Source organism: Catharus ustulatus, chromosome 21, assembly GCF_009819885.2.
Source record: "Catharus ustulatus isolate bCatUst1 chromosome 21, bCatUst1.pri.v2, whole genome shotgun sequence".
Classification (NCBI taxonomy): domain Eukaryota; kingdom Metazoa; phylum Chordata; class Aves; order Passeriformes; family Turdidae; genus Catharus; species Catharus ustulatus.
In genome coordinates, this window is record NC_046241.1 from 4,072,517 (window position 1) to 4,100,296 (window position 27,780).

At 45.4% G+C, this 27,780-nt stretch overlaps 1 long non-coding RNA gene across 1 annotated transcript; it reads left to right on the top strand.

Moving 5' to 3' along the window:
- The first annotated feature begins 1,601 nt into the window (after positions 1-1,601).
- Positions 1,602-26,675, top strand: LOC117005763. Its single transcript, XR_004419876.1, has 3 exons — positions 1,602-1,705; positions 3,960-4,281; positions 26,363-26,675. It is a non-coding gene; the product is annotated as an uncharacterized LOC117005763 (long non-coding RNA).
- The last annotated feature ends 1,105 nt before the right edge of the window (positions 26,676-27,780 follow it).

Consider the following 27,780-nt stretch of genomic DNA (forward strand, 5'->3'; position numbering starts at 1 on the left):
TGTGCCTGCCCAGCCCTCTGTGCTTGAACACCATCAGCTCCTCTCACATGGTGCCTTGCATTGAACCACTGTTAATGCAGATTTTAATGACACCATGCCAGGTGTCCTAGAAAGGACAAGAAGGATGTGACTTTGCCCTGTCACCATGTGTTTGGTTACCAAGACGAGAGGCATCTCCAGGGAATGACCTTAGAAGGTGCTGGAAGAAAAATCCTACCAGCCATGGGTATGAGAGCACAAATAGCTGAAGTTCCTGTGATAATTTCCTTTTCCTGTTCTTGTGATCAGCCACTGTTTGCTTTGCCTCCTACTTTCTTTGCAGAGTAATTAAAAGAAAGATGTTTACATGGATAAGTGTTTTGCTATCAATGCCATCCATATTAACCTTATAAATTAGCCTTTTATGTGGTACTGTATCAAAGGGCTCTTGAAGTCTGATTGAATTATGCTTTATTTCCTTGCCCAGTCCCTTGTCATTGTCACCTCCTCTAAGAAATTAATCAAGTTTGTTAGGCATGACCTCCCATTAGTAAATCCAGGACAACTCTAAACAGTCTGTACTTGCCAAGGGTGCCCTGATGTCCCTCAGCAGGCAATGTGGACTGCACAAATACAGATTTTAAAGCTGTGTTTAAGGGGTGGAGGGCAGGATCTGGCTATAGGCTGAGGGATGTGTTGAGGCAGGAGGGAAATCCTTGTAACACCATAGCTGTGGGTTAGGGAGCATCAGAGATGTCAGGAAAAGCTGTGGGCTGCTCCAGCAGTGCTGTAGCCTGGGGTGGAACGGGAGCTGTGATGCTCCGGGGCTGGGCTGTGCCACGGGAGCGAGGTGGCAGAGCCAGGGGAACAAGCTGAACCCTGGGGCAGGCGGAGGGGACGGGCTGGGGAGCTCCAGGGTGGGACAGAGCAGGGCAAAGGGCTGGGAGCGCTGGGTCCTGGCAGGGCAAAGGGCTGGCAGTGCTGGGTGCTGGCATTGCAGGGTCCTAGCAGCATTATCGGGTGCTGGCAGTTCTGGGTCCTGGCAGGGCTGGATGCTGGCAGTATTGGGTGTTGGCAGTGCAGGGTCCTGGTAATATTGGGTCTCAGCAGTGCTGGGTGCTGGCAGTATTGGGTCCTGGCAGTGCCGGTTCCTGGCAGTGCAGGGTCCTGGCAGTGCTGTGTCCTGGCAGTGCCGGTTCCTGGCAGTGCTGTGTCCTGGCAGTTCTGGTTCCTGGCAGTGCCGGTTCCTGGCAGTGCCGGTTCCTGGCAGTGCCGGTTCCTGGCAGTGCAGGGTCCTGGCAGTGCAGGGTTCTGGCAGTGCTGGGTCCTGGCAGTGCCGGTTCCTGGCAGTGCCGGTTCCTGGCAGTGCCGGGTGCTGGCAGTGCCGGTTCCCAGCAGTGCTGGTTCCTGGCAGTGCCGGGTCCTGGCAGTGCTGGTTCCTGGCAGTGCTGGGTCCTGGCAGTGCTGGTTCCTGGCAGTGCTGGGTCCTGGCAGTGCAGGGTCCTGGCAGTGCAGGGTTCTGGCAGTGCCGGTTCCTGGCAGTGCTGGGTTCTGGCAGTGCAGGGTCCTGGCAGTGCTGGGTCCTGGCAGTGCTGGGTTCTGGCAGTGCTGCAGTGCAGAGGAGCTGTGCAGAGCCGGGGGAGGGAATGCAGAGAGGGAACCTCGTGGAATGATGCAGTGCAGAGCAAGGAAGAGGGAAAGCTGTGCTGCAGATCCCAGAGCTCAGGTAGGATTTGGGTAAGGTCTGGATGCTGCAAGGCTGGAGCACAACAGCTCTGGGTATTCTCTCCCCTCTACCAAGCACAGCAGGAGGGAGACAATATGTTTTAGGGAGGCTCAAAAATATATTTTTTTTTCATAAACTAGTCTTTATTTATTTTAATTCTTAATGATTGGGTTTTTTTTCAAGTTTTTTCCCCTTTCCTGTAAGGGTGAAAAGGGTGAAATTTGATTTGACGTGTGACTCTTGTGTCATCAAATGACTCCAGCGTCTGGGGCTTTAGGAGAAAGATGAATGATGGGATCTGCAGGTGTGAGCTGAGGAAGCACAGCCACAGTGACAGCAGGAGCAGAGCTGTGTTCCTTTGATACCTGGGTGACTGCTTCCTTTAATTTCAGTTTTCCCTTTCTTTATGTGTTTTGCTCCAGAAACTACTCCTTTTTTTGCTTAAAACTGCTTTCACCCAGTCTTGCATACGATTCTTCCACCTTAGTGTGGTGCTATCGTGGATTTACTGGAAATGGAAATGTTCAGTGTTGCTACAGAAATACAAGAGGTCCTCATCAAGCAGATTATTTTCAATTTATATTTGTATATTTTTTGTTTGTTGTGTGTTCTGTTGGTGTTAATGCTTGGGTGGAATTTTAGCAGAACCTGAAGTCAACTTATTTGAAGTCATGAGAATGTGATTATTATTTTTTACCTTATTTCTGTTTCCTTTCAGATATCTACAGGGGTTTTCTGCATTAAAAACTACGGGTTTAAAAATTCCAGTTTAGGAAAAGGCTCTACTTGAGGGACAGGAACAGATTTTGAACCACAAGTGTGTTGCTTCCTCCTATAGCACTTGTCACAAATCAAGACATTCACTGAACAAAAAATGCTGAGCCTTGGAAGTTACTTAGATTTTAAACTTAGAAGAGAAATGTGAAATGTGTTTAAAAATATCACATGAGATCAGTGTGAGGATATCTGGTTGTGTGGTGGGCAGGAGCTCTGCTGAGGGTGCAGAAAGATGAGAATTGCTGATATGGACATCAATTCCAGAGTGGAACCTAAACACTGAAAGGACTGTTGTCTTTCCCACGTGCCCCAATAAATATTAACCCATCCCAGAAATCTTCTCTTGCACCTGAAATGCTCCTCTAAATTTCACCTGGAAGTGCCTAGCCTCCCTCACTGTGTTTCTGGATAGGAAATGGCATTTCTCCTAATTAATTCCAATGCTTTCAAGTCCTAGTTGCTCATGGCTGAGACAGTTCCACCAGGAACCAGCACAGATGCAGCACTATCCAAGCAACACCCTTAGAAACAAAGCCTGAGAGCTGGTCTGCACTACCAGCTGGGAAAAGTGCTGTTATTTGCTGTCACCTCCCAGAAATTACAGCTGGAGCTGTTAGCACTCCCTGGCACAATGTCCCACTGGAGCACTAAGGCTGTTCTGCAAGGAATTATCTTACACTTTTCCTCCAGGTTGGAGAGTGAATTGCCATCATCTCCCTCAGCCCCTCCTGAAAGGGGAGCAGGAAATGCTCAGGTGGGTGGATCTGGGAAAAAAGAAGGGAGGTTGATCCCTCAATTGATTATTCCCCAGTTTAAACATTACCCAGGGCTTTCCTCTGTTCAGCTGCCTGCTTTCCTTATTCTCTCCTCACTGGGATTAGCAGATAAGAAGATGGAGTGCTCAGTGAAAACTGAGAGGTTTTGTTGGTAGATCTGTTCATCTATCAAAGTCCAGGCTGCAGCTTTTTTTAAATTGACTCTGCTACTTTTCTTCTTTCATAAATTACTCTAAAAAAATAGAGACAAAAGGCTGCCAATTGTGTTAGTTCCTGGAAAAATCCTTCTTCTGTTTAATATACAACTCTTGAGAGACATTTAAAAGTGAGATGCAGCCATGTGTGAATCCCTGCACATATATAGAGCCATATCACACTGAAGAATTTCACCAGCTCACATGCTGACTTTGCTGCAGATTCCAGGTTGTTTTTCTTTTCCCCAAAGATGTTTGTTTCAGTTTGGGGAGGTCTCTGTGGTCAGCTCTTCAGAGACAAGGTTCTTCACTCACCCACACTGATTGCATCATCCAGGGGGATAATGGCACCCAAATTACCACTCTTCTCAGTTATTTCAGCTTGTTTGGGCACAGGAGGTTTGCAGACACGTTGTTGCCATGTCTACAGCCTTGTGGTTTGGGGACTTTGCTCTAAAGACCAAGATTCTGAATTTATTTTCCTGTTTATCTATTGCCTTTCCCTAGGAGCTTTTCCTAGGTCTTGGGAGCTCTGCAGAAGAACGGATGTTTCTCCTGGCTCTACCCATGTGCACAGCTCTGCAAAGTCCCATTGCAATGGAACTTCCATGAAACACTCGTGGTCATGGCACTGGAAATGTGGGATTGTTGATGTACTTCAGGTCCTTTTCCAAGTGTGGTGGCAGAAATTCAGCTGGTTTCTCATAGGGAAAACTCAGAGGCAGCTGTTGGTCAGAGCACGGGCAGTCTGGAGGTTCATTGATGAAAAATTCTTACACCTTCTGAAAGTTCAGGAGCCACTCTGACCTCCAACATATGACCCAAACAGGTAATTTCAAACCACAGAATTGTGGCTTTTTGCTGTTCCTCTCTGTCTTTCCACACTCTTAAATCACTGCTGCTGTCAAACATCCACAGGGAGATGGGAGCACTGAGTAGCTGTGATGATTCACAAGGTCTTTAAAACTTGAAGTCCCTATTTCTGTTTTGCTTTTCCCTGTCAGAGGATTTTTCATACCTGGCATGCTCCTATTAAGAATCTTCATTCACTGTCATGGCATCACCTCTTAATCTTTTGCTTTAATACATTGTCTTTACCTGCTCTGAAAACTTTAGGTGAGCACTTTGACCTCTCTGTGCCTTCGTTTGTGCTGGGCTCTAACATGATGCAGAATCTCAGTGGCAAAGCACCAGGCACTCAGGATGTGAGGCTGAGCACCTCCAGTGAGGTGAACAGGAAAAAAAAAATTAGGCCAAAGTAATTTAAATTCTTGATTTCTAATGTCTCACAGAGTTTGTAGGAAACTGATAATGAGAGGGAAGCAGAAACAAGAATTTCTGGTGCAATAAACACCTTAAAGTATTTGCAGTAACTGGCAGGACAGGTCCTGGGACATGTTTTGGACTGTGCTGTGCAGAGAGCAGTGCCTTCAGTGAGATGCACTAACTTAGAAATTTCTGAATAACAGAGGGATGGGAGCAGAGCCTGAACCAAAACTTTCCAGCTGGAACAGTTGATTCTAATGGTCACCAGCTTTGTCCCAGAACTTCAACCCCCCTTTTCCATGCAGCAGTGAGGGGACATTGCCAAGTTTGGTTTTGTTTTGTCCCCTGGGGAAGTCACAGCCCTGCTCAGCTCCCCCATTGCAGTGGAAAGGAGCAGTGCTTGGGCTTGACTTTGCTCTGATTTGGGAGTACAGAGCAAAAAGAATGGAACAGGCAAAAAAGGACATCAAATATCCAAGGTGTCCGAAGGAGTGGGCAGTGATCACGACAGAGCAACAGATGAGAAGAGAAAATTAATTCATCTTTTGCCTTTAAGGAATAAATGAGAGTTGAGTGTTCCTTCAAATTTTCTTTCATTAACCACCACTGTCTGAGGAAGCAAGAAAGAAATTTCACCTGCAGCAGACATACAAGGACAGACTGGTTTGACCTGACTGAAGAGTTGGCATCTTAGTCCAAAGTCTTGCGGACCCTCCTTGTGAGCGCTCCATAACCAGGCTGAGATTTTCCTCTTCCCAAAGCAGTTTTATCATAACCAGGCTGAGATGTTGCTCTTCCCAAAGCAGTTTTATCCATAACCAGGCTGAGATGTTCAGTTTTGTCCTTCAGAGCTGCTCTGTGCACTGGAGGCAGCAGCCCAGGCTCCTGGCTGCCAGCCTCCCCTCTGTGCCCATGTCACAGTGTTGGTCCCCTCCACCACACGGTGCCACCTCACCCCTGCCCTGCCACCACCGGGGAGTGGTGCCTGCATGCCATGGATTTTGTCACAAATCTTGATTGTATTTTATGCTCCAGTGCATTCAGTTTACAAGGGCAAACCCCCCCTTCCCTTGGCAATTTGCACCAGGCAGCCTTCCCTTACAGAAATGGGTTTTCCAACGGGAACAAACAGATGCAAAGCCAAAGTTGTTTTCTGTTACCTGGAGTGCAAGAAGATTTTTTTATTTCCCTGTGATTTTTTGCCCAGTCCAAGGTGACAGACCAGCAGAACTGAAAATATTTTTCAGGCAGTTTTTCAGAATATTTCCTTTCACTAAACATTGAAAAAAATTGTAAAGATGAGCATCAGAGTGGGGAACTAATCTGTGTTACCAATGAGGAAGATTCATCCTTTTTAGCTGTCATGAAGTTTGCAAAGTTGCTTATGTCGGCTTTGGTTTCATTGTCAGACGACTTAGTTCCAGTTGAGCTCTTCCATTTAAGCTGTTAAACAAATGAAAAGCAAAATTGTCACTTTTAAATAGAGTCCGCACATAATCACATTTTGAAACGGTCCTCTGTGGTAGGAGCAGGAGTTGTGTGCATTATGATATTGAATTTTAAATAATATATTACACAAAATAGCTTCCAATTTGATTTGGGAGGGATATATTTTCATGAATTATTGAGTATTTGATTATTGTAGAAAGCCTCTGCTGTTATGCACTGAAACTGTCACTCTCCCAGGCCTATGATAGATGAGTTTGGTTATCAATATTTAAAGTTCCGGTCAGCCCGGTGCCTGGCTGCTGATACTGGTGACACAGACTAATCAGTAGTAATGTATATGTGCCTCCTGCCTCTTGTTTGCCAGGCAGAGCTGGAGCAAATTGAGTGGAGAAGATTCCCAAGTGATTTGTGGACGGGTTTGTCATTCTGAGCAGAAGCCCCTTTGACACCAGTGCATAGAAATGAGGTTGGAGAGAAGTTTGCTGGGCTCTCGGAGTGGAGGTGAGCAGAGCCCAGCAGGCAGCAGATAGGAGCCTTTCTTTTCTGGGGTGATAAGAGCTGAGCAGCATTTACAGATAGGAGTATTTAATGTGGAAAAGAGGAACTGGCAAGCATCAAGGGAGTAAAATTTTACTGTCATCTACCAAAACATTCTGTGTTGCTGAATATGAGCCTGAGCTTCCTGGAGGGCTGTTAACCCCAGAGACACCTGAGAGACTTGTGCAAGTAGGACGGGACTTTTTAAGGTCTTTGAAAACCTGTGGTGAAGCAGCTTGCATGCCCAAGACCTTTATTTTTATTGGTATGTCCACTCAGAGTGTGGTGTGAGGGGGATTGCTGGCCCAAATGCACTTCTGAAGTATTGTGCAACCAAATATTCCACAGGAATGAAAAGCAAAGCCTGGTACTGAGTGACCTCTGTCCCTTGCTCTAGATGGTGTGGAGATGACAGTGACTCCAAACAGGTTAATTAAACCCAAATTAAACCCAAATTGCCTGGCTCCAGTGGGAGTGCTGCAGGAGAAATCTGCACGCAGAGGTTTGCAGTGTTGGGCTGTGCTTACAGGCAGGAGAGAAGCAAAATAAAAGAAGCACTGTTGCAGTTAATGTGCTGACTTGTACTTGTCTAATTAAGGCTGGATGTGCCAGTGGGTAACAACAAAGCAAATGACAAATATTGTGGTAACTGTCACTCCGTGGAGTCCTGGAAGAATTGAGGAGCACTGTGGATTGGTTACCTGCTTTGCAAAAGGGGTATTTAGCTCTAATTCAGTGATTTAGCTGAGATCAGAGGCCAGAGGAAAACACAACAGTTTAATTTCTGTAGCTCTTTTATAAGAACAGCTCACAATTTTGTTTTCAAAAGGGAAGAGAGAAGGAGGAGAAAGGAGAAGTTGCTGCCACACAAGTGATTAAAAAGGTGAAAAGAGCAATCCAAGTTTGCTTCTTAGAGCAGGATGTAACGCTTATATTATGGGACAGAGGGAGCCAGAAAAGACCCCTGGCTCGTCCTTGTGTTACTGCTGTGTTTGGTAGGTGTTTGTTAATCACAGTGAGCTGCAAACTGCAGCACACAAACCACCCATCCCGAGCCCTGGGTGTCCTTGGGAAGCTCTTATTTAAATAGAGCCCAATCAGACTCTGCTCATCACTGGAGAGGCTGCACCTTGGCAGCCACCAAAAGGTACCAAAGATGTCACAAACCACACCAAAATCACTTCAGATTCAGGGCCACTTCAGACCCCTTTTTGAGTGACCTCTGTCATTCTCCACTTGCATGCAGGGGCAGGAGGCAGGGAAGATTTCAGAGCAGGTTGTGCTCTCATGTGGGTGAGCACAGAGCTGGGACAGCAGGGCAGAAGCAGGATGGTCTAGAGCAGAGTGATGGCTCAGGAGGATAAAGATTCATTTTGTTATGGCCCCATTTCCCCCTTCTTTCTTCTCATTTCCCTTTCAAGGGTCTCATCTTCTCTCCTGGAGAAGGGAATATCTTTGGGTAGAGCTGTAAAACCTTTATCAGTTCTGCTGTCTCTCTCCAGAGATGTTTTCCCTCTTGCCACTGATTGCAGTGACATTCACAAAAGTTAAACATGTTTCAGGTTAGGAGATTTAATGAATCAGAAAAGCTTGGTGTGGTCAGAGAGAGGATTCTCAGGGCATGCTGTACCACTCTATAACTGCACGCCTCCCTAGTCCAGATCCTTCCCTCACCTCCCCCTCCTTCCTTGCTGTTATTAGATGGATTTATTCTGTGTCTGGGGTTAGTTCTGGCTGTATTTGGCCCATTTGCATAAGCCTGCAGTAAGGCAAGGAGCTGACAGGGAGGTGTTCCTTTCCTTGCTCTTACTCTCATAATTTAGCTCAGAGCTGTGCTTGGCCTTTGGGGATGGCAGGTTTCCAGCTGATGTGCTGTAATAACATGCACACAGGTTTCATATTTAAAAATTCACAGAGGCTGAATAATTGCAGTGTCCTGGCCAGCAGTGTGGTTGGTGACATGTCCTGAAGAGCCTCGCTGACCTGAGATGTTTTAGAGAGCAGGGAAGGGCAAAGATGCTGTGAGCTTTTGTTTCCCATTAACTTTGTGGACTCAGAAGAGGCCAGGTTGTGCCCCCAGGTGACTAGCAGGGGCACAATAAAATCTAGAATTTCTCAGTTTCCTTGCTCATATCCCTTATCTTCAGGAAGGTTTTACATAAGACCACCTGCATTTGTAACCTGCTGTGGTTCCTGCCTGGCTTCATCAATAATGTATTTCCTTCCCCTTTCTCCTGACTTTGGGGAAATGTGAGATTTGCCTCTTGAATACTTGAGATTGGACTCATCTCTGGTTCCTGGACAAGTTCTGGAACAGCTTTTATCTTTACTTCATTTCAAGGGTTGTCATTCGTGCCTGAGAAATGACAAAGCCATCCCTTTCCCTTCAGCAATGCCTGGCCTCTGCTGTCACAGTTTGCCCTGAGCAAATCAGCAGCTTCTGTGAGGGGATACTTTTCTCCCATGTTGCACTAAATATTTTTAAGAAAATCTCTCCTTCCTCTGCTGCACTTTCCTGGATGTACTGGGACTACTGGGTTGAAACTTTACTGGAAACTGAAAAGTTTCAAAAACATCTGAGGAGAATCTTAGTCCTGAAGTCATGTGCAAGGACAAGTTAGAGCTCCCAGAGCAACTGGGGACCCTCTTAGCTCTCCTAATTATCTACAGCCAGGTTAAAAGGGCATCCCTTGATGTACTTTGGAAGAACAATTCCTAAAGTCCTGTCAGGAACAGAAATCCCATAAGAGTTTGAATCCTACTGTCCTGCAAAATGCTGATGCTGCTTTGTCTTGGAGCATGGGAGGACTTGGGCACTAACTGTGCAAATAATGTTGTCCAGTATTGTTCTAATCACTCATGTGCACTCAGCTTAGTGCTGTAGCTATAAATATTTCAGCCCTGTTCCTCTTACCTGGCTTCATTAAGCACTTAAAGGCTCGTGAGTGAGGCAGCAGTGAAGGAGGCAGAGCCCAGCACGCTGTGCAGGGCAGCAGAGCCCCTGTGCTGCAGCACAGAGCTCACAGCATGCTCTGCCAGCCCTGGGGTGACACTGCCTGAGCAGGGCTTGGGACCCCTCAGCTCCACTCCTGGGATAGATCTTGATAGATCTTTCATAGATCTTGCTTTAGTGAACAATTTCTCACTGCCTTAAGAGGGATTTGTGCTGTTCCTTTTGGACATGTACAGTTTAACCTGGGGTTTTGGGCTGCCTGGCCAGCTCTCTGTGCCCACAGGATAACTCATAAACTGAAACACAGAAGTGCCAGCTGTGTTTGAATGCTCAAGGGCCACTTCCTAGCAATTAAGGGAGAGAACTCAAGGCATGAGGCTTTTCCTACAGGATATTAATCCCAGCTGTCCTTTGGCTATTTGGGAAGCAAGCTGAGGTTGATGTTATTTTAGCACAGCTGCAAAAGACAGGTGTGGCAAAACAATTAGAAGAAGTATCTCCTAAAGCTTATTTCTTTTTTCCTTCATTTGTGGATGCCTGGAGTGATGTTCCCTTATGTAAGCTGCAGCCCAGGTGTTACCATGGAGGAATTTCCTCAGGTGGTCTGGAGGGTGAGGCTGTTGCTGGATGAGTCACTCTGGTTGTGATGGTTGTGGTTGTAATGAAGGAAAAACCTCACTGGGGATAAATCACAGCCATAAATCCTGTCTGTGCTGCAGGGATCACATGGGATCTTCTCCAGGGAAGAGAATCTCCTTTGAGAGATCAGGAGCAGCTCTGATGTTTCCTCTTGGAGAAGGGACAGTCTACTGATGGCACAAAGTGAGGAGAGTTTTATTTGCTGGGAAAGTGCTGACTGGGCCATCAATCAGCCCTCATACAAGCCTGGAGTTATTAATAAAAAACCTGGTAATCTAACACCTGCTCTCAATCTTCCTTTCAGAGGGCATAAAAAGCCACAAGATCAGCCTCAGCAGTTTTGTGCATCTCCTGGACTTGTTAAATCTCTTTCACTTCCTTTAACTCACTTCCTGAAATCTTAAGCATCGATGCTTTATGCTCTGCCTTGTAAATGAAGCCTGTTATTATCATTGAGATAGTGTTTTTATGGCATAAATAATGAGCTGAAACAGGGGAAGAGGCGTTGTGTGGAATTACTGCCTGAACCGAGATGGAAATAATCAATATGTCCTCACTTACAAATCACATCTGCATGTCGGCTCCATCTCCCTGCCTGTCTCACTCCCAATTCATTGCACAGGAGCCCCAATAAAACATGCTGGTGTCATTGATCTGCTTTATTCATAGCTGGAGATAGAAATGCATCATTCAAAACGAATGGAAGGCCTTCTCCTTGCTGCTCCATGCAGATGGGAGTATCCCACACCCAGCACGGCTGGAGGACAGAGCTGGGATTGAAGATTCAGGGTTCATCTCTGCTGGTTGGAACCTGGCTCTCCATGCTTGGTCCTATCACATGTGGTAGAGCAAAAGCAAAAAGAGCTTTTTTTTTTAGGTTACTTCATCCTATCCATCACTTCATTTTATTGAGAAGCTTGCAGTGGGACCTGGGTCTGCAGTTTCAGTAGTTTGGTCTGGACACATTTGAGAATTAACACAGGGCAGGACAACAATGGCTTAAATTGGGTATTTGTAGCATCCATAGAGAAAATTTGACTCATGATATATTGAGCATGTTAAAAAAAAACCCATGGACACTGTGGTGGCAGAGGAAGTGTTTATCAAATAGCAGATTTGGACATGAACAAGTGGAGGAAAAAACAGCACTGAAAATATTGCACTGGGAGGGAGGAACTTGTGTCTCTTCACATTGCAGCTCCCTCTCTCTGTGACAGAAGCTGCTGGTTCTGTCTCTGTAGGAACACCTAATTCTCTTGAAGAAATGTGTCTGATTTGAAGTTCAGCTGGATGAAAAGAATTATTTAGGATTTGCCTCTAATGGATTTAGGGAAAAGTGTAATTAAAAGGTGAGATCCTGAGCTGGTCTTCCATTTCTTCTGTGGTCAAAATGACTGATCCACCTGCAGCACTGCTTCTTGTCTCTATAGGTTCTTTGGCAAAGAAATTGTAAATTATTTGCTGAGGAGAAAATATTCCTTAGAAAGCAGTTTTCTTTTTTGGGTATCTCATCTGTGACCTAGTTAAAGCCTGCCTATTGATCTTGGAGGTGGAGAGCAAAGAAAATCATCTATTGGATCTTTTGCCTCCGAGGGGAAGGAAATTTGGTTAGTAAGCACAGCTCTGGCAGAGTTTCCACTCTTGTTTGCTTTGTCATCCCTTTTTCTGTCCTCAGCTCTAGTCAGTACAACTGCTGAATCCCAGAGAGTCTTTTTACTCTGATAATCCAATATTTATACAGAGGAAAACATGATCTTGCAGTGTATGAGATCTTCACTCACTATTTTGTCCTCTGCAGCCCTTTTTGAGATGCTGCAAACCCAAATCTGCCCGGCCATAACAGTTTTACAAACGGAGTAAAGGAAAAAGGAGATCAAGGGAAAACAGCTGAGGAAAAGCCAGTTATCTCTAAATGATAGAGGGGCTGGAAATGGTTCAAGTTGATCTTCCCTCTGAGAGGGAACAAGACCTGAAAATAGTACAGGGAGCTAAGGAGTTGAGCCAGATTTACAGGGCTGAGCTGGCTGCCAACAGGCTCTCACAAGCAGAGCCTAATTCCCCTGGCAAGCAGCAGCACCAGGACCTGGGCTCTTCCCACCCTGAGCTGCTCCCCCAGAGCTGCTCCCAGGCTCAGATTTCCTGGATCACTGCAGAGAAGCAAGCCAGGCCCTCTGGCATATTGGAAAACAAGCTCTCAGACACGAGTAGAGCTCAATAATTGCTCGGCCAATTGTTCTTTTCTTTAATTTACTGTGCCCAGCACATATAGAGAGTATTTTAAGAGTTTCTTTCTAAACATATGTCTTAATGGAAGCCAAAACCTCGGCCTCTATAGTAGATCTTAAGCTGGAATAAAGCAAGGGATACAGTTCAGCTGCTTTCATGGAGAGCTTGACATGGGAAGCTGATAAAACACTTTGGTACCCAGACAAGCTCTTGTTCCTTGGATTTCAAAATATTTTCCAGTTAAATCTCATCTCCTTCAAGCTCCACTGACTTTGATTTCTACTGAACTTTAAAATTAAGTGGAAAATAAAGGTAAAGACTAGCACTGAGAATTTCCCCATCTCCATTGTGTGAGAGCTCGAGTACAGCAAGGCAAGAGGAAGAGCAGGGGAGAAGGGAATAATTGTGAATCACAAAGTTTGTTCTTTGCCTGTTTTTATGTTAGTGCTTGTCAGAGTAAATCAGTGCCCTTGCTAGGTCTGCTGGAAGGCAGCCCCCTTGGCTGGAGCCTTCCCCTGCTCCCTGCAGAGTGCTCAGCATCCATTAAGGAGCTGAAGGACATGTTTTGAGGGAAGTTTCATCCTTTAACATGTTTAATATTGTTGAGAGTCTTAGAGGAAAGCTAAGTTGGGAATCTTGCTGCTTTGTGTAGCTTTCTGAGCAATTTTCTCCCTTATTCCCTAATTTACATTGAATTAACCTGTCATCCAGAAGGGGCCCAGTGCCAGCTGGGACTGCATGACATAGCAGGTGTGTGTGCATTGGGTTTCTGAGGACTTTGAGCAGAGTTGAGCTGTGCCTAGGCACCAGGTTCAGTCTACCTAAGGCTGGCTTTGCATTCCAGCCTGGCACACAGCCTGCTCTGTGCCACTGCCCTGGCAGGATGTGCTCCAGTCCAAGGGAATGGCTAAACAGTTAATTTAAGTATATATATTTTTTTGAGGTTACAACTAACAAAATATAAAATCTGCATTGCAACCCATCCTGAATTTAGGTTTGTTTTTGCTTTTTTTTTTTTTTTTACAATTTTTTTAATATACTTAGAATCACAGTACTCTGGAATGATTTGGGTTGGAAAGAACCTTAAAGAAAATTTTGCTCCAAACACCCTGGCATGGGCAAGAACACCTTCCACTATCCCAGGCTGCTGCAAGCCCCAATGTCCAACCTGGCCCTGGACACTTCCAGGGATCCAGGGGCAGCCACAGCATTTCTTGATTACCTCTTGCAGGAAAGAATTCCTTCCATGTATAGCTGGAGAAATAAATGCTGGCAGGGACACTGTTAGAAACCAGAGTGAATAGGACAATTAATCCTGTGGATTTTAGCCTTTCTTTTATGAACCAGTCTGAGGAAATAACTTTGAAAACAAATCTTTTTGAATCATTTCCCTATTTCCCTGAGTTAATTTTTAGCATTAAGAGAACTGCCTTTTTTAAGTGTTTGAGCACTAGAAAACATCAGGTGGGCTTGTAGAGATATTTTAAGGATAATCCTTTGGGTTATATTTTGCTTTCATGAAGCTATCATAACCCCTGTAAATGTCAGTGGAAATTAGGCATTTATATTAATGGAGGCTCTCCCCTCCCTTCTTCGTTCTTAAAAGTGGGATTTTTGCATCAGTGATTCAAAAGCAAGACTGAATTTCATCAACATTTCCTCTGAAGGAGCCTTGTGCTTATCTGAGATCTGGCAAGCAGCAATTGTTTAGAGTGGCTCCTTAGAATCTAATTTACAATGAAACAAAGTCAAATAATATGCAAAAATAAAATTAAAAAGTGCATCAATTAGCATACAAAAGTAGAACTACAACACATTCAGCTTTAACAACTCCTCAGAGGGTACAGCAGCCCATGGAAGGGAAACAGCACTGAGCATGCAAAGTGAGCAGGAGAAAGGAATGAGAAAATAAATTTAGGGTTCTTCTTAGACAGCCAAAACCAAACGAGATTTTAGAGTGAACTTTGAAGGTGAGGTGCAAAACCAGGCTTACAGTCTTTGGAAAATAGGCTGTGCCTAAAAGAACAAGCCTGGGCAGAATGTTGTGTGGAATGTCTGGGGCTGTCACTGGGGGTCAGTCCTGTGTTGGCAGCTGCAGTCACAGCTGAGTGTGGATCCCTCTGTGCTGTGCTGCAATCTTCAAAGGTGTCACTATTGCTCTGAGCAGCCCAGGCACTGGAATTATTGCAGATTTTCTAAAAGGCAGCAGGAGAAAGGCAGACATTGCTATTGCCCCAGTGCCCAGAGCACAGAGTGTGCCCCAGAATCACAGAATGGCTCAGGCTGGGAGGGACCACAGTGGGGTCACTGATCCAGCCTTCCTACAGCACTAGGGTCACTGATTCAACCTTCCTGCTCCATGGGGTCACTGATCCAACCTTTCTGCTGCACTGGGGTCACTGATCCAACCTTCCTGCTCTCCATGGGGGTCACTGATCCAACCTTCCTGCTCCATGGGGTCACTGATCCAACCTTCCTGCTCCCCTGGGGTCACTGATCCAGCCTTCCTGCTCCATGGGGTCGCTGATCCAACCTTCCTACAGCACTGGGGTCACTGATCCAACCTTCCTGCTCCATGGGGTCACTGATCCAGCTTTCCTGCTCCACTGGGTCACTGATCCAACCTTCCTGCACTGGGGTCACTGATCCAACCTTCCTGCTCCATGGGGTCACTGATCCAACCTTCCTGCTCCACTGGGTCACTGATCCAACCTTCCTGCTCCACTGGGTCACTGATCCAACCTTCCTGCTCCATGGGGGTCACTGATCCAACCTTCCTGCTCCATGGGGTCACTGATCCAACCTTCCTGCTCCATGGGGGTCACTGATCCAACCTTCCTGCTCCATGGGGTCACTGATCCAGCCTTCCTGCTCCATGGGGTCACTGATCCAACCTTCCTGCTCCCCTGGGGTCACTGATCCAACCTTCCTGCTCCCCTGGGATCACTGATCCAGCCTTCCTGCTCCATGGGGTCACTGATCCAACCTTCCTGCTCCATGGGGTCACTGATCCAACCTTCCTGCTCCATGGGGTCACTGATCCAACCTTCCTGCTCCATGGGGTCACTGATCCAACCTTCCTGCTCCATGGGGTCACTGATTCAACCTTCCTGCTGCTCTGGGGTCACTGATCCAACCTTCCTGCTCCAGCAGGGCCATCCCAGAGACCTGGCACAGGGTTGTGTCCAGGTGCCTCTGCAATATTCCCAGTGAGGGACACTCCACACCTTCCCTGGGATCTGTCCAGAGCTTGGGCACTGCACAGGGAAGAAGTTCTGCCTCCTGTTCAGCTGGAACTTGCTGGGCATCAGCTCCTGCCTGTTCCTGTTGATTGCTGGGCTCCATGGAGCAGAGCCTGGTCCCTGCAGACATGGATGAAATCCCCCCCATCTCAAGGCTGAACAAGCCCCTCTCTCAGCCTCACCTCCTCCCAGTCCTGAAGTGGAAGCTGTCACTCACCTAACCCTGTGCCTTTCCATGGTGCACAAAGCAGGGACATCATGTTTTCCTGCAATCTTAAAAAAAGCAAAAAAAAATCTCTGGTCAGAAAACCTGGCAGCAGGTGGTGTTGGCCATGGCTGTAAAGCTCAGGGTAGCACTGGCCTCTGGAAAGGAGGATGGCTCTGGATGTTGTGTGGATGTGGGATACCTGTGGAGGTGCTGTCATCCTCACCTTCAGCTGCCTGCACCACCTTATTCCAAAATGAGCAGAATCCACCTCTGGGTGGATCAGCCAATTAGTTAAAAATCCTCTGCTGGATTCAGGAGGATTACAAGCATGGGAGCACAGGAGGGTTGGCTTTGCAAAGTCTGTGGGGGAGGATTTCTCCGATGTGTAGCCAAGCCCCAAAGGAAGTGCATTGGTGCTTGTCTGAATGTTAAGTGCTTGATTAAGCACTTTGCTGAATCAAAGCTTCAGATCATTCCTCTAGGCAAGGATTGTGACTGTATTTGTATCTCTTGCACAATGCATTAATACATTCATGTATTTTTCAAATTGCAGCAGATTTTTTTATTGGGTGTTTTGGTATTAGAGCATAGCTTCTAGGGATCCTGAGAAGTCTTGGATGGCAGTAATAATGTCACTGCAATGTATACAACTTATAAGGAAGAGGTAATTGAAGCTTATGCCATGTTTATATTACCTATGGATCCCACTGACCATTTTGGACAATTAATGAACTTTTTTAAGGTTCTGGGAACATTTGTTCAATGTCAGATTTCATCTTGGGACATTTGTCTTATTAATTTCTCCTTCTTCAATTAGTATTTCATCCCAAATTCCTCTTTCCTTTTCCCTTTTGCTGTATGGAATGTATAGAAATGAGGTTCCTCCTTTACTCACAGGTGCCTGCAATTCAATGAATGGCTGAATGGTCTTTATAGAAAAGGTTTGCAATGGGCTTTAGGATCTGTCTGCTTGAGAAGCACTGTGTATTATGTGTTATTATTAATATTGCTCATCATGCTGAAATAGTTACCTTTTCCAGATGAATCACCACCGGCATAGCATTATTCAGGATATTGAAACTACCAGAAAATAGTGTTTTTCTAGGAGTAATATTCCCTCAGCACATTAGTTAGTAAATGTCACACACAAATTGCTCATGATTTCCCTTAGATCAAAGGAATATTTCATAACAGGTGCAATATGCTTTTTTGCCTTCAAAAGCAAATGTGAGAGTCAGCATGAGATACATCCTATGGAAAAAGCTGTCTGGGATAAATCAGATCATTATGAGGGATGTGTAAAAGGAAGGACAGTTTCTATTTGAGATCAGGCATGTTGTCCATGATATTGAAAGATGAAATATTCTGCTCTGCTGAAGGGCAGCTGAATGCAGTGACTGAAGACATTCTTGCTGGCAAGTCAGGAAAATGACTTTCCATCCTCTTCACACCCAGTCACACACCACCACAGAACTGATGATGCTGTCGTGTCGTTCATCCCCCTTTCCTTCCTTCCACCCCATCAGCAGGCAGTGCTGAATTGCTCACCACGCTGCACTGTGGGGTGCAACTGAAATGGGAGAATAAATAAGGGGTTTGCAGGTTTAATAGTGGGACTGGAGGTGTGTAGTGCTGTGCAAAGGGTCTTTAAAGCTGAGGATTTATGGGATGGTTCTAGCATCCATGTTTCCATGTGGAGCCCTGGAATGCTTCAACACAAGGGTAGGAAAGGAAGAAGATGGTGTTTGGGTCAGTCTGTAGGATGTTTGGGCTTGGAGCAAGGCTGAATAAAGGGGAGGTTCAGCAGTGCATGTCACCAGCTGAAGAATAAGATGTTAAATTTGTGCATGGGATACAAGCTGGCCTGGGAGCCAGCAGGACTCATCACCTTGAGCACACGTTTGCTCTGGATGAGATTCTTGGCATTTCAGAAGTTTGGGGGTTATTACTGCCAAGAAGTGTGAATTCAGAGTGGGTGACACTGCAATGCAGTGGCAGTTTGTGTGCTGATGAGCAAAGGGCAGTGAAAAACCAGCAAATCTGATCCGTGTCTGGGCTTCACAGGTGGGGAAACCCCAGTGCTCAAACTGGGACTGGCTCAAAGTTTCCCAGTGAAGGCATGGTAGGGTGGAATGGAGCCAGCAGCTTCTGAGACCCAGATCAGCTCTTTCCTCCCACTGCAAAAATCTTCTTTCCACCCAGTCCTGGAGTTATTAACAGCTGTTTCCAGACTGAAAGCGGCTTTCTGAAATTGGAGCATAAAAATAATCTTTCTCCTTCTACTCAAGCTGAACACAAACCTCTGCGGATGAAGGGTAATGGAGAATTAGGGAAAGCAGAATATTCCTTTTTATTTAATCCTAGCAAAAATACATCCTTCTTAAAACCATACAACAAACAGAAAACCTGTGCTGCCATAGATCTTGTTGCTAAGAAGAAGTCTATCCCAGCAATCTGTCCGCCTGCCTTTCTTGCTGTGCTGGTACTTTTCTGAAAGTGTTGAGTCTGCATTTTTATCCCTCCTCACACTCTGTACCCAGAGTAAATGATGCCAGACTCTATCAGCTCTCTGGACATCTTTCCCATGGCATTTGCAATCCTGGCTGGGGGGAGAGGGATGGGTAGTTATCTGCTTCAGTTTAAACACTGCGAAACAAAACAATTCTCTCCAAGCAAGCTGCAGAGATGATCTGAATTTGCATAGCTTAGGTGGGAAGAAATAACTTCACTGTCATTGAGGTTGCCTATTCTCCCTTCAGACTTAGGTTTGCTGTCAAAGGAACATTTACCAGCCTCAAATGCAGGTGGATCAGAGGAACATCATCTGAAAGGCTGGCAGGGAGGAAATGAGCATCACTGATTGTGTCTCAGTGTCTTCCCCATCCCTTTCCTTGTATCTCAGCTTTGATTGTGAGATTCTGGCCATAGGGCCATTTATAGGGACAGTTTTAGTATTTTAAAAAGTCTCAATCCTGACCAGGACCTGGAGATGGGATATTATAAGTTGTAACAAGGTACCCATTAGGTCATAGATAGCAAAAATTGTCTTTTCTCCCCTGGGTTTTTTCTAGCTGTGACAAACAGCAAATAGGAGATACTAAGTTGATTTCTCATCAGACAGACATAGAAGTGCTGTGCACCATGTGAAATGTTCCTGAGTGTTTTTGGTGTAAATAGTGATTGATGTTCCCCCACTGAAACTCCTGAACTTGGTCAGCTGTGGATCCCTGAACCCCTGGCATAGCAAAAATCCCCTGTGTTGCCTCATTCCAAATGAAAACATAAGACCCTGATATTTTCCTAAAAGGAGGAATGACACTCTCCTTTATCTAATGGTAACTTTAGACCAATTTGCTTTCCTTGAAGAGAAAATGTTCTTGAGCACATCACTGTTAGAGCACAGTGTGCTTTTATGGCCGGCACAGCCTGTTTGTCCTTTACCTTTATCTCTTACTTGGCTGGTATCAATTAAGGAGGAAATTCATAAAGGTCAGTTCATAGAATCCCAGGCTGGTTTGGCTTGGAAAAGACCTTGAAGATCACTTTCAACCCCCTGCTATGGGTAAGGACACCTTCCACTCTACCAGGTTGCTCAGAGCCTGTTCCAATCTGGCCAATAGGACAGGTAGTGGCTTATTATTCACACAGCCCCAAACTAATGAAATTATGAGTAATTTCCATCTAGGCAACTTGTGTCTTACCTCACTGTAATTGTTGGGGCTTGGAAGAGCATTGAATTTATTTTAGCCAAGGGTAGGTTGTGTCTCATCTTCACCCTCAAGACCCTCATGACACACTCCTGGAAATTAGACCATATTCCCATCCCCTTCATTCTGGGAAAAGTGCCCCATGCTGCCTTGGGTCTTTTATCAACTTATGTATAAATCCAAATAAAATAGATATATCCAAATAATATTTTCCTGCCTGCTAGTGGGCAGGTGGCACAATCTTAAGGCGATTAAAGGCTTTCCCTCCTCTTTAGAAATAGTAATTTCCTTCTATTTTTAGAGGTGGAGACTGTCTCTGTGTGCCTCTACCCTGAGAGTTGTCCTTTACCCAACGTACGCAAATAACAGCCAGCATTAACAGCAAAATACACCCAAACCTCTTAAGTCCTGCCCAGCTGGGACACTTGCACAGCAGTGACCAAGCCTGTGGTGATGTGCTCTCCCCTCCTGGTGTCCTGGGGAGGTGCAGGGCCCTCGGAGCATCCCTCGTGTGCCAGCTCTTCAGCTCGAGCCCCAGGAAGCAGGCAGCCCTCGTAGTCATTCGGCTCACGCCACATTCCTGTCTGGGAGTCCCTCATTTAGCGATTTATGGGCCATGTCAGCCTAATTTAGTGTCTTAATACTGCTGGTCAAGGACCATCAGCATCTTCAAAACCTCCGTTGTCCTTGGTAGGGAATGGAAGCAGAACTCGCCCGGAGTCAGCTCCGCGGGCAGCTGAGGGACAGCTGAAGGCAGAGCTGATATACACCCTTGGAGATAAAATTATTTCCCTGCTGGAAAAAATGGCTTTAAAGGCAGCATTAAAACTAGTAGTGAGAGAGAATGGGCTCTGCAAGGTCCGCTCCATGGGCCTGTGCTGTCCCCTGAGGGTAGCAGGGCTGGGAGTGCTGTCCCCACACCCTGGCCAGCCAGCCCTGCTGGACATCACTGCCAGGCTCAAGGACAGGGAGGGAGATCAATGCTGAAGTGTTTCACAGCTGCACCTAGGGGTGTGATATTCATGGTTTTATCCTTTCCATGAGCCCCCCTTTCAAGGCAAAGAGGTGACGCCCGATTTCTCAACCATCTGCCTTCCAGACTTTCACCACTTGCTCCAAGTATAGCAAAGATATTCCTTGTAATTCAGAGCTTCACTCACCAGGAAGAATGCTAGAGGTGACTTTCAACTGGTGAAAAGGGATAACACAAGAAAGAACTGCCTAAAAATCCATATTAAAAAAGGATAGTAGTAAAATGAGATATTTGTAAGCAAAAAGGACGGGCACAGTGGGCTGTAGCTTGTCTGAGTGTGTGGCTTCTGTGCAGTACTGCAGGGAAAATGCCATTTGATTCTCTTTCTGAAGGTTTTGGGGAAAGTTTCATCCATTTTGTCTCACCCAGGGTGTGCACACCCTGAAGTCTGCTGGTGCAGTCAGGTCCTCCAGTCCTTTCTGTCATGTTCCCAAGAGTATTTATTTTTTTTAAGAGAGCTTTTATTTTTCCTGTTCAGATGCTGAGTAAGTTCAGCACATGATGTATCAGAGTGGAGATTCACATGTGATTGCTCTTTCTGTCTTCTAATAAAGAAAATATAATTATTGTCCTTATTTACAGCAATGACATCCTATGATGAAACCTTTCTCTGTCTGATCCCACTTCCAGCTCCTCTGCTCTTGTCCCCCTGCTGCTCTTCACAGAAGGCCCCAGAGGGAATCACTTTGCAGGTTTTTAGAGATGTTTTTCTCCTGTTGAGGCTTGCTGCTCTTGTGCTGGCTTTTTGCAGGGAGTCCAGGCCAAGGACATGTAGTGCAACTGTTCTCCAACTAGGCGTTTCAAGTGGGGGGACGGGGAGAAAATAAACAGCTCTGGTTTTCAAATTCCCCATGCAGTGAGAGCAAGGCTTGTTTTTTGTTGTTTTTTGTTTTTTTTTTTTTAAGTTTTCTTCCAGTAAGAAATTTTCAAGGAAAGGAGTGAGGAGCATTTTATCTTGCTGATAGGAGAATATTAAAAACTCAGGAGGATGCCGTGAGAATGTGAAACCTTCATTGCTCTGAACCCAAAGAGAGGCAAGAGATAAAGTGCCAGTGCCTTTGTCCTATTAGCTGCTCCTGTTTACTCCACTGTGCCAGTCTGGTGAGGTGTTTAATGACTTTTCACATCACCATGGGGGCACTGAGACAAGAGAAGCATTCATTTCCAGTCTTCTCTTTTTCTCCCGCTTTTTTTCACTCCTTTGCCTCAGCCTGTGATGTGACACATTCTTCCAGGGTGTCCTGGCTGTCCTAGTTCCTGTGTCACCCTTCCATTTGCTTATCTGTTGCAGGCAGCACCTCTGGGGAAATGGTGCAGCAGGAGTATGCAAGACAAGGAATTGGCTTTGGAAGGAAAGGAAAAGGTGCAGGTAGGAGTAAGCAAGCAGGAGTTTCAGAGTAAGAGAAAGGAAAGGATCAGCTGGTGTTACTGCAGCAGAGACATCCCCAGTGCATCCCCAGTTCCTGGGGGTTTCTGCAGTCCCTGCTCCTGGAGAGCTGCTGGAGCTGCTGGTGAGAGCCCCAGGCTGGCTGAGCTGAGTTTACAAACAGCCCTGCATTGCAAAGTTCAGCAGGATTTATAACGTGACGGCGCCGTGTGAGTCACCAGAGCTGGGATTGAACTCCGAGACCTCTCTGTCTAAATCCAGGAGCTGCCACAGCCCGAGGCAAAAGGCCACGTCTCTGGGATGGAGGAGAGCCATAAAACACCCCATGGCCCCTCTCTGGTGTGGAGGACAGTGCTGGCTCCCCCCCAGAGCAGTGGGAGATGTGGGGCTCCACACCCTGCAGAACAGGAGTTGTTCATGGCCCATCCCCTGCCTTGTGCAGGGCAGAACAGTGGCCAGGAGGGAGGAGAAGGGCAGTGAAGCATTCCAGAGGGGAGGTGCAGAAGTGGCACTGAGGGAAGTTCTGTGGTGGTGGCTGGAGCTAAAAGCCCAGAGTTGGTTGTGGTGGCAGCAGTGTGAGCCCCTCCAGGCAGGGCTCGTCCCTGCAGCACCCAGAGGGTTCACAGCAGCTGAGAAGTGGCTTTAGGAGCCTTCCACTGACTCCAGTGGGGCCAGCAGAATGTGAACTCACTGTTCTTACCCCCTGTTATTTCCTCTGCCTTCACTCAGAGCCAGGATCGAAGCACAAGAGATGGATTTTAGTGTTCAGACTCAGTTGTTTATTAATTCTTATCTACAGTACACACTTCTATTCAAACTACACACCCATGATTTTAACTCCATCACCCAAATTTGGAAGCCTTCTCCAAGGGTCAACAGCAGTGTTCCTGTGAGGGTCAGTGCCAGAAAGCACAGAAAGTTCAAAACTCCCAGGCTTCAGGGTTCCAACAGCCCCATTGTTTTGGGGTTGTAGGGCTTTGAAGGCAAACACTGAGAAGGGTTTACTACAAAGGCCATTTTCCCCCTCATCCTGCCCCAAACAAATAGTGCTGGGGTGTGCAGACACTGCTTGGCAGTCAAACAGTAACAGCCTGCAGCCTTTAAGGTGTGTGGATGCTCCTTTTTTTTAATGTCTGAATTCTGTCCATGCTTAATGGAGAGACTGGGGATGGGAAGTGAATAACCCCTCTGGTTTTGTCCTCTGGGGGAAAAAAAAAAAGAAAAAAAAAAAAAAAAGAGCTTTTTGTTGCCTCTCTTCACAACCAAAGTATAAAGGTTTGAATCTTTGTTTTCATTCTAATACAATGAGAAGATGGAGAATTGGTTTGTGGCTGAGCTTTGCCTTTCTGTTGCCCAGGGATGAACCATCTCCAGAGCTTGGAGCATCCCTGCATTCCTGATGGCATCTCACAGGGTACAGGTGACTGATCAGCCCACCAGGCTTAGGATTGTAGCATTCCCATAGTGAACTTCCAATGGGAAAATCAATAAGGTCTGCAAGAATTAAGTTGTGAGGGGCTTTTCTCAAGGATGCCCAACCCAGGGCACAGAATCTCACAGAGGTGTGGATATTCCCAGCCTGCATTAGAGCACTCACTGTAGCCAAACCTAACAAAACAATGGATTTGACTCCATTTTCTTTTAGTCACAGCTCAGATCATGGCCAAAATCAAAGATATATTTGGTGTCTTCCACTCTAGATCTTGACAAAATAGTATGTGGTCAAAAAGTTTTTGTTTTGTTATAACCAAAATATTTTGCTGGAAGGAATCTGTTTCAATGATAGTTCCAGCTGGGAATAGTTGAAATAAATAATTTAGATTTTTGTTTTGATACCACTCCACTCTTGATAAAATAAAAAAAAATGTCAACTGCATTTATTGTGACAGTTCACACTGTAATAAATATAAATGTCCACAACCAGTGTTCTGTAATATATTATGCAACATCAATGTAACTAGAATGGACCATTTCCCTATTAAAATGTAATGTTGCAACACAATTGAAGTAAAATATTTTAAGCAACAAATCATCTCTAAAATTTTAATTCAATAAGAAATATAAAATTTCAATTTCTTTCCCTGAGTCAGATATAAAAAGACAGACAATTTTCTGTATAATTCATTCTCCCACCTAAGTAATTTTGATTTGGAGAAAGAGGTGAGAAATAACCTACTTGACAATTCTGAAATAATTTATTCAACAGATTAGAAACTGATGGAACTTGTGCTTGTAAAGTTAAGTGGTAAGGCCACAAATGCACATGTGAATATGGGAATGGATATATAAATTATCACTTATAGTGACTGACATCGTGCTCAACCCCTTCTGTGCTAAATGTTCCAAGTTCCCAGAGTTTAAAATCTCAGGAGATGAGGCAATGAAAGCTGGAGCTGCCCAGGCAGGTGCAGGTGTGTTTGTGCCAGGCTTTAGGACTCTGCTCACAGCAGCAGCATTAAAGACACCACAGCTTTGGCTTAGCCAACACATTGCCACTGAAAAATGAATTTATTGCACTGCTAGGGGTGAGTTTGTTCAAACCTTTGAGGTGCCAGCAGCGTGTGGAGCACTGGTGTCTCATCAGCTTTGCAGCAGGTCAGAAGTTGTCCTCACATCATCCAGGTTCTCGTGGTGAATCTTGGCCACAAAGTCTCTCCTGCATGGGTGGTTGGAAGCTGATCTCTTCAATGGAACAGGGTTTGGGAGTTGATTTCAAAAGCTGCTTTTAAATATTCTGAATTTTTATGGCAGGATGACAATAAAGTTGCAAGCCCTTTCCAAAGAATAACCTCAGCACACTGTGGAATACCAAGGTTTCTAAGAATTACAGAGTGGTTTGGGTTGGAAGGGATCTTAAAAATAATCTTGTTCTGACCCTGCTGCCATGGGCAGGGACACTTTCCACCTGACCAGGTTGCTCTAAGCCCTGTCCAACCTGGCCTTAAACACTTCCAGGAACATTTCCAGAGCTTCTTTAGGTGAGAGAGAAGGAAAAAGGACATTAATCCTCCCATGGCTGTGTAAAAGCACACATTCTGTGTGTGTGTGTGTGTGTGTGCTGGCTGAGCCAGTGGTATTCAAACACAAGTGTATTTTGTCAAGTACATTGCTTCAAGGCCCTGAGTCAAAACAGGAGTTATTTATGCACACATAAAATTAATCCTCCAATGATTAGCTCAGGAATTCACGTCCTGCAAGTAATCGCTGGTAGTGTTTTAATAATGAGGAGCTAAGTCAGGAGAAATTCTGCTCTTAGTTATTCTGCTAGAGAATGTGGCTGCTAGTAATGAAATAATTCAGTGAGTTATACATTTGCTTTATTTATGTATGTACTCTTTTACTTATACATATTTTTATGACTTAATATTTAAAGTGCACTAAGGGCATGTAAGATGCAGCAGCAGAGCCCTGGTGCTGCTCCAGTCTGTGCCAAAAACAGCAGCAGGAGGGCTCAGATTGCCCAGGGGATTGTACCTGCCCAGTGTCACCTCGGGGATGCCTGGGTGGGAATGATGGAGAAGTTGAAATCCCACAGGAGCCAGGAAAGGAGCAGAATAAGGCCCAAAACAAAGCTGCTTGTCTGGGCTGGCAGTGGCACATCCCTGCTGCAACACTGCCAGCCCTGAGCACACAAAAATCGTGGTGTGAAACATCCAAATCATGGAATGTACAAAAAAATAATAAAAAAAAAAAGAACCAGCATATGGAAGATTGTTTTTATTTGGCACAACTCGCCTTGGTAAATGTAGGAGCTGTGTTTTTAAACCTTTCCCCTTCCTCTTACTGAAGCAAGGAGGGTTAGAATTGTGCTGTTATTTTTGCAAGACAGTCAGAAAATCCTTTAATGCTTTGATTTAAAAATACCAGGTTATTACCCAACATGGCACAAGAAGAATTTTTGTTCACATTTGCACCTCAGTGTCCCCAAGTCTGTTTGTGCAAGTAAAGGGCAGGCCCAAGTAGATTTTGTTTTTTCTTTTGAGATATGAGGAGGTATAATCTATCTGCAAGAATTGAGAGGAAAACAGATGACTTCTCTTTCTCCTTTATTCATTACCCCAAGAGGTTTACAGTCTGGTCTCTGTGTGAAAATAAATGGGTGAGGCCAATAGTCTGAAAGCACCACAGAATGATGCAATGATGTGTCCTGAAGCAGTAATATTTCATGGCACATCATCTTGCTCTAGAATAGAGACAAGATGCTTCTGTTTTTCACCAAACTGCATCTGTTTTCTTATTTTTTTTTTTACCCTTCTCTTCCAGAAACCAGGTTCTGATCCAACCCAGGGCTTGGAGGCTGTACTGAGCTCATTTTGGAAAGTGATTTTAGTCTTGGTAGTGTGAGTTGGGTGCTTGCAGTTCCCTTGCTTGATGGAAAGTCATTTCTGGTAGAAAAGAGCAAAACCTTGGAGTTTGTATCCCAAACATTCTCTCAGTGGTAGATCCAGCCTCAAGAGCTGAAGTGTGAAGGCAGAACTGAGCTCTCTGGTGCACAGGACATCAGGCCTGGCTGCAGTGAGAGCAGCCAAGCAATTGGATGGCGTGGCATGAAGACAGTCCAATATTCTCCAACTGAAGATCCTGAGAACAGTGTCATTTGGGATGGGCAGGGAAACCACAAACATCACAGCTGGGTCTCCTTCCTTTCCCTCTTCCTCCATTTTATCAAGTATGAAATAGAAAAGAATTATTTCAGATGCTTCTGAAAATATGTATAGGGGTTTTTTTGTTTGTTTTGTTTTGTTTTAATTTCTCTTCAATAATCCATTTGATTTTGAGATAATTGCTTTGAAAAATTATCAAACTCTAAAGAATTGGAAGAATAAAAATCAATAGCATTGACATTTTCTTCTGTATTTTTAATGATAAAACAAACAAACAAACAAAAACAGGAAATATTTTTAGAAAAAGTTGCTTAAATAATTTTTAGTGGTTGGGGAAAAAAAAGGTCAAACTCTGCTGAATTTTGCTGATGGGTGCAGGTGGATGATGGGTTTGGATGTGTGGACTCAGGAAGGAGGCAGTGGCTGCATTTCCTCAGCTTTGCTTTCCTCCAGCTGCAGCTCTCAAGGGGTAAAAGCAGAGACAAATGTCCCAGTTGGAGCCCAGCTGCCTGAAGTGCACTAGGGGTTTATTTTCCCTGTCAGTGCCAGGTGATGGCCACAAGCCCACCCTGGGATCCTGTGGCCATTCCCTGGCTCAGGAGTGGGGTTGAATTGCTCTTTATGACTCTCACTGTTGGATGGACAGCAGGGGGGTGTGCTAGGACAGCAGCCATAAATCTGTGCCTGCAGGTGGGAAGGAGGGACAGGCAGGGGTCTGCACAGCCCCTGCACAGAGGCACAGGCTGGGGGGATTCAGCCCTGCAGAGAAGTGCAGTACACGTGCATGTGGATGCAATAATGAAAATATGACTGGTGAGCTCCTCACTCAGAAATATTGATGCTTTTTTATTGTCCTTTTCCTCACCTTGCTGTGTGTTTGCTCCATTGATTGGTCTGTTCCAGGGGTCCTTCACCATCCTGCCCATCCCAAAGAAATTGCCATGGCATCTTTCAGTGCCTCTCATCATCATCATCCAGCTTCTGAAGGGAAAGAAGAAAACCAACCCAGCCCTGCTCTGCATGAGCACTGGAGGCTTTATTGTCTCCTACTTCACCTAACACTGCTCATTAGCCTGA